The following is a 7,696-nucleotide window of genomic DNA, read 5'->3' on the forward strand; positions in this document are numbered from 1 at the left end:
GCCCCCAAGAAAGTGGGGCCCTAAGCTATGGCTTGTTTAGCTTATATGTAAATCTGGCATTGCTCATGGGACAGCTTTTTCCCATGAGCCCATTACACAGAGGAGATTTTGCTGCAATTTATGGGCCACAGCGCCGCCAGGCAAAGGCGCCCCATGCTTATTGGGCATGGAATGGGGCTTTTAAGAGAAATAAGTAAAATGAGCAGAAAGGGAAGAAGCACACAAGGATACTTTCGCTGCAGACAGGTACAATTTTATTCTGCATTCCAATAAGCAGGAGTGTAAGAGCAAATGTAGATACCTCCTTCAGCCAAAAAATCTGTGAGAGAAAAGGAATGAAAAGGGGGAAAAAATAAGACAAAGTCAAATTTGACCTCTTGCCCTTGAACAAGCGCACTACTCCATCTGTTGCTGATTTGTGGTGTTCTATTTTTAAAATTATTATTCACAACAACAAGCACAAGAACAGCCACCTGCAGGAACTGTTTGCCTTGGCAATATCTGGGGCAAGTGTAATGTGTGCCACCAGTAAGAATATTCCAAATGCACCATCTTCAATTCACTTGCAAGTGAATCAATACTTTAATTACCAAGTATTTTTCACAGAATCATAGAATCGTAGAGCTGGAAGGGAGCCTAAGGGTAATCAGGTCCAACCCACCACAATATCTGGGAGCTTCATACTTACAGATTTAAGCAGCATGCAACATTCTCTGCACATTTTCCTCTAGGAGTAAATCCAATTTGGCATTTGGTTTTGACACAATACGCCTGGATCTTCTTACATTGCCTTCTGTTTCTTACAGGATCTAGATCTGCATGTACACACAGAGAGAAAGCAAGTGAAATGCCATCTAAATATAATACCCTAAACCAATATTTCTAATTCTACATCAATTTAGCAAAAGTTATCTGGCAGAAGAGTATTTGTAGTTTTCAGAGCTCAATCCACTTCACTTAAACCTCCAGGTGGAAAGTCTTCTCTTGATGAAGGGGCAGAGACTGTGGTCTTCAAAGACTTCATGGTTACCAGTAGAGGCACAGCAGACACTAACGTTGGTAACCTCAGCTATGAGCAAAGATTTTTGGTTCTATCCATTTCCCTTTCTTTCATGTTCATCATTTTCCATTCTTAATCTTTTGAAATGACACTATGCAAAGATAAACATTTGATTGACCTTTGTGAAAACTTAGAGCTGGACAGAAGTGGTATCTTACTCAGAGGCAAATACATACTCTAGAAGGGAGGAGTGGGTTTTATTTCTTGCTGTTAGTATGAAACTCTGCTTAGGTTTGAATAGCCAATTAAATTAAATTGAACCCATTTATTTACTACTTGTGTAAAACATTATTTACTACTTGTTTACTACTTATTTACTACCATTCTTCATCTGAAGATCGCAGAGTGGTTTACAACATTAAAATTTTGTTGTTGTTGTTTAGTCGTTTAGTCGTGTCTGACACTTCGTGACCCCATGGACCAGAGCACGCCAGGCACCTCTGTCCTCCACTACTTCCCGCAGTTTGGTCAAACTCATGCTGGTAACCTCGAAAACACTAGCCAACCATCTCGTCCTCTGTCGCCCCCTTCTCCTTGTGCCCTCCATTTTTCCCAGCATCAGTGTCTTCTCCAGGGAGTCTTCTCTTCTCATGAGGTGGGCAAAGTACTGGACCCTCAGCTTCATGACCTGTCCTTCCAGTGAGCACTCAGGGCTGATTTCCTTAAGAGTGGATGTGTTTGATCTTCTTGCAGTCCATGGGACTCTCAAGAGTCTTCTCCAGCACCATAATTCTAAGGCATCAATTCTTCGGCGACCAGCCTTCTTTATGGTCCAGCTCTCACTTCCATACATCACGACTGGGAAAACCATGGCTTTAACTATAAGGACCTTTGTTGGCAAGGTGACGTCTCTACTTCTCAAGATGCTGTCTAGGCCTGTCATTGCCCTTCTCCCAAGAAGCAGGCGTCTTTTAATTTCGTGGCTGCTGTCACCATCTGCAGTGATCATGGAGCCGAAGAAAGTAAAATCTCTCACTGCCTCCATTTCTTCCCCTTCTATTTGCCAGGAGGTGATGGGACCAGTGGCCATGATCTTCGTTTTTTTGATGTTGAGCTTCAGACCATATTTTGCACTCTCCTCTTTCACCCTCATTAAAAGGTTCTTTAATTCCTCCTCACTTTCTGCCATCAAGGTTGTGTCATCTGCATATCTGAGGTTGTTGATATTTCTTCCGGCAATCTTAATTCCAGCTTGGGATTCATCTAGCCCAGCTTTTTTTTATTTATTTACATACTGTACATACACATATTACATTGCTTTTTACATTTATACTTGCTCCTAAGAGCTGACTTCCCTCCTTCCTTCTCCTGGCTTCTTTATGTCATCTCTATCTTTTCGCATTGTCTTTATCCATTTTGTATATTGTTGTTGTTCTTCCATTTTTGTCCGTAAGATGTCTGTAAACTAATAAATCTTTCTATATATACAATTCTTGTTGTCTGTCTATATTCATTTACCTATACTGTTTGTTACATTGGCCATATTATACATTTTTACTTCTTATTCTTATTATTGTCCAATAAGAGCCAGTGTGGTGTACTGGTTAAGGGTGGTAGACTCGTAATCTGGAGAACTGGGTTCGCGTCTCTGCTCCTCCACATGCAGCTTCCTGGTGACCTTGGGCTAGTCACACTTCTTTGAAGTCTCTCAGCCCCACTCACCTCACAGAGTGTTTGTTGTGGGGGAGGAAGGGAAAGGAGAATGTTAGCTGCTTTGAGACTCCTTAGGGTAGTGATAAAGTGGGATATCCAATCCAAACTACTACTACTACTACTACTACTACTACTACTACTACTACTCTTCTTCTTCTTCTTCTTCTTCTTCTTCTTCTTCTTCTTCTTCTTCTTCTTCTTTAGTTTCCCATTATGAGGTTTATTTCAATTCTACTGGTTTCCCTATTTCACCTCATCGTCCCTATGTATGACACAATTTTTTCCCATTCTTTTTGAAATGTTTTATCGCCCTGATGTCAAATATCCCCTATTAGGTTGGCTATTTCTGCATACTCCATAACCTTGTACTGCCACTCTTCTACTGTTGGCATTTGTTGCTGTTTCCACACCTGGGCCAGCAATAACCTCGCTGCTGTTGTTGTGTAGAGGAACAATTTCTGGTCATTCTTATTAATATACTCTTTATACATCTTTGTTAATTTAATTGGCGTGAAGTACCACCTGTACATCACTTTTCACAGATTTTCTTTTAACAATGTAAATGTACATGCTGTGGATTTTAGCCCAGTGTTCCATAATTTTATCAAGTTTTCATACTCAGTGTTATGGCCAACATCCATTGCCCATTTAATCATGACACTTTTGATTTCTTCATCTTTTGTGTGCCATTCTAGTAAAAACTTGTAAACCTTAGACAGTATTTTTGTTGTTGTTCTGTAGTACTGCAGTTTCTAATATTGATTTTGTTTGTTCAAATCTCTTGCTTTTTTATCTTTTGAGAAAATGTCATTCATTTGGTGGTATTCCATCCAGCTTGATAATTTATCTTTTAATTCCTCATAAGGCTTGATCTTAATTACATTATTCTCTTCCAACAACATGTCTCTATAAGTTAACCATTCTCCTTTTATATTTAATCTTTTCACTGCCTCCTGGGGTGACAGCCACCATGGTGTCTTTCTTTCAAACCACTCTTTAGATCTTATCCAGACTTCATATAATGGGCTTTTTATAATATGATTTAAATGCACTCCAACCTTGTCATACCAAAGGTGTGCATGCCACCCATATCTGTTTCCGAACCCCTCCACATCCAATACATCTGTGTTTTCCAAACTGAACCACTCTTTTAGCCATGTTATACATGCAGCCTCATAATATATTTTAGGATCTGGTAGTGAAAAACCTCCTCTTTCCTTTCTGTCCATTAGAATTTTAAATTTAATCTAGGCTTCTTCCCCTGCCATACAAACTTTGAGATCATTTTTTGCCACTCGTTGAATTGACCTTGTACTGTGACTATGTGGGTGGTTTGAAATAGATACCTAAGAGCATCTTAGGTAAGACACTCATCTAAATGGCTGCTATTCTTCCAAAAAAAAAATAGTTTCAATCTCTCCAGTATTTCCAGATTTGTTGTTACTTCTTTCCATGGTGTTTTGTAGTTATCCTTAAATAGGTTTGTATTTTGGGGGGAGAGCCAGGCATCCCAGACCCATAATTTCCAAATTATTTTTTCATAAAAAACCAAGCAAATACCTTTTTATAAAGCCACTTTCTTTTTTTTCTTTTTTCTTTTTTGCCTTGGGAGAGCATTCCATAAATGGGAACTCACCTCAGAAAAGACCTGTTCTTGGGTTACCACCCTCTTGTGGAGGAGGCAGACAAAGGAGGACCTCAGAGGAAGTTGGCAGCCTTTGGATCGGTTGATATGGGGAGAGGCAGTATTTGAGGTACTGCAGTCCTGAGTCATTTAAAGGCATTTAAGGCTATATAGGACTTCGCGCCCAGCTCCCGGTGCCCGCGCAGAGCTGCGCTGATCCCGGGACTGCAGGCAGCTCTGCGCAACCCTCGGAGCCGGTCTCCTGAGGGTTGCGCAGAGCTTCCTGAAGCCGGGAGAGCGAGAGGGGTCGGTGCTCACCGACCCGACCCCTCTCGCTCTCCAGGCTTCAGCGAAAGCCTGCATTCACCCCATAGGACACACACACATTTCCCCTTCATTTTTGGAGGGGAAAAAGTGCGTCCTATAGGGCGAAAAATACAATACTTAGATCTTTTGAATCTAGGGAGGACTTCTGAAATTGTGGTCCTACCACTGCCTCCTTCAAGCAGGGAGGCAATATCCCCTCTCTAGAATAGGCATTAATCAGCTCCCTGGTTTCCCAATACAAGTCAATAGGATTGCCAAAGTTTTTCATTTCATGAATACAGGATGGGCTGGGTTGGTCCAGAATCAGGCACAATCTAAATTACAAACTGGGCCAGAAATCAGATCCGGTTATAGGGTCTTTATTCTTACGGTAATGACAGCAACGAAGCTTTTCTCCACAATTTCCAATGTCTTCATAGCCATCAGGGCATTCCTGTGTCACACAGTGCCCTGGCACATCGCCATACCTGCATGATTCTTCATCTGAAACATCAGTGAATCCTGTAGTAACAGAGCAGCAAATTACCTTTAGCTATCTATCCACTTACAAGAGAATTCAAGTAGAATGGTGGGTATGATAAAATCTAATAAATAACAATATCAGCAAAAAATATTTAAGAGAATGCAGAGAAACTCAGGTGGATGTTTTTTTAAAAAACAAGCAAGCAAACAAGCAAGCAAGCAAGCAAGCAAGCACCTATTTTAACAAGAAGAAATAGCAGAGATGGGTGCAACACAGAAGAACACATCAAAAAAGAAACATGGCAGACTCCTTCCACCTCCCGTCTTGCTGTACGTATACCCAACTTTAAGCTTTAACCCAACTTTAAACTTTAACCCACAATCCCCACACAAACCTGCCACTGGTACCCCTTGTACTAAGGCCTCTGCCATGGTTCAAAATTGCATGGCATGTGCATTTAACCTGCGTGATTTCCATTGTAAGGGACAAGGTGAGCATGCTGTCGTGAGATGTCACAGGAAGTCAGTTTATCCTGTGACACCATGTAAGAGCATCCCTACCAGTCCCTGACCTGCATGATGATTGGCCTTTGCCCAAGAAGAAAGATTGAGAGTTTAAAGCTTTTTTCGCACCAAGTAAGCATTTAGCTGTTCACCTTTCTTCCATGGCAACGCCTTTTCAGTGCGCCTGGTGTTTAGTTGAAAAAGATGTGGGTGGTGCTGTGGTCTAAACCACTGAGCCTCTTGGACTTGCTGACTGTAAGGTCAGTTTGAATCCCCGCAGTGGGGTGAGTTCCCGCTGCTCTGCCCCAGGTCCTGTCAACCCACCAGTTCACAAGCAGACAAGTGCAAATAGATACTTTATATGGGAATTGGAAATGTAGTACGGGGAAATGGGGAAAAAAGAAGAATAGGGTAAGCATTGGCCCCACACAGTGGTATTACTCATTCCAGTCCCATTTAGGACTCAAATAATTGCTTACCTGGATTGGGAATGAGTAGGAGAGCAAACACAATATAGAAAAAGTATATGGTCTTCATAGCTCCCAGAAGGTCAAGGTGGATGCTCCTTGTATCCCAACCTGAAAGGAAATGAAGAGGCAATGTGTTTTGGTGAGACTTATACTCCTCTGGTTATTAAAAAAATCTCCCTAGGCATTATACATTTAATTATAAATTGCCTTTAAGTATCACTGTTCAAGAGTACATTAATCTGGCAATGCCTTCGTGGTTCACCCGGTTGGAAAAATGGTTTCAATGTGGCTCAGGTCTTACTAATAACTGAGGTCCCTATCAAGCAGCACCAGTTTGCATGTTCGTCCTTGCTGTTCTGTACAGCAGAAGAAGTTCTGTACAGTACATTAACCTGATGATGCAGTCAAGATTCACTGGATTGGAAATATGGTTTCATACCCCCATTAGCACCTATAGATCCACTCAACCATCATAGCCACTGAGCAAAGTCTCTTCCATCTCCTTTTAAAAATAATTTAATTGTAACCTCAAAGGTAGAAGCATGGGTGTCCACAGAAATTCTTATAGAGAGAGAGAAAGTAAAACATTGAAGAGGACAGGCTTGTTTCAACATTTGATCCCCTACCTGCACTCAACTCTACCTGTGGTTCCTAAAAGCTGTCTAATGGCTGGCTAAACCAGGTGAGGGTAGCTGATGGGTCTCAAATCCAGAGTAAATTAGGGACTTGTCTGTCCCCTGCGAATGTAGGCAAGCTTCAAAGAATTGAGTGGACAAGACTAATACTGGGCCCAATAGTCAAGAAGGCAGTTTCTGCACATGCGCCAACTAGACTGGTGACTGGAGTGGTTGCCGAAACCATATAACACCAATCCTAAAAGACCTACATTGGCCCACAGTATGTTTCCAAGCACGATTCAAAGTGTTGGTGTTGACCTTTAAGCCCTAACGGCCTTGGCTCAGTATACCTGAAGGAGCGTCTCCACCCCCATTGTTCAGACTGGACACTGAGGTCCAGCTCCGAGGGCCTTCTGGCGGTTCTCTCACTGCAAGAAGTGAGGTTACAGGGAACCAGGCAGAGAGCCTTCTTGGTAGTGGTGCCTGCCCTGTGGAACGCCCTCCCATTAGATGTCAAGGAAATATACAACTATCTGGCTTTCAGAAGACATCTAACGGCAGCCCTGTTTAGGGAAGGTATAAATTATTATTATTATTATTATTATTATTATTATTATTATTATTATTTGGAGGAAATGTGAGGCAGGTGGGGCTCATTAACCTGGGATGGGAGCCCATCTAGGAGAAGAAAAACTTTGATCCTCTACCTTCACTGCCTTGTGGCTATGCTTCAGCAGTAATCCCCAAGGAATAATCCATATCTTCTGTCTTGCAAAACTTCTACACAAATCCAGAGTGGAGTCCCAAGGCAGTCAAACAGTGCTTTATAAACCTCTTTCTGGCACCCCCTGTGGCCCAGCTGCTCTCAAATGGACAGCATCAGCAATAACACATAGTAAAATATACAGTGCACTGCCTCTCTCTCCCCTCCATTCTGTCGTTACTTATTTTATATTTTATAACTTTTCATTACTGCATA

General features: G+C 41.8%; 1 long non-coding RNA gene across 1 annotated transcript; it reads right to left on the reverse strand.

Annotated features, from left to right (window-relative positions):
- Positions 1 to 728: 728 nt before the first annotated feature.
- On the reverse strand, positions 729 to 6,209 carry LOC310702978. The gene is made up of 3 exons (XR_014523858.1): positions 6,110 to 6,209; positions 5,034 to 5,165; positions 729 to 815 (listed from the first exon to the last, which is right to left on the reverse strand). It is a non-coding gene; the product is annotated as an uncharacterized lncRNA (long non-coding RNA).
- Between the last annotated feature and the right edge of the window lie 1,487 nt (positions 6,210 to 7,696).

Source organism: Podarcis liolepis (assembly GCF_965112155.1).
Source record: "Podarcis liolepis genome assembly, chromosome: 3".
NCBI lineage: Eukaryota > Metazoa > Chordata > Lepidosauria > Squamata > Lacertidae > Podarcis > Podarcis liolepis.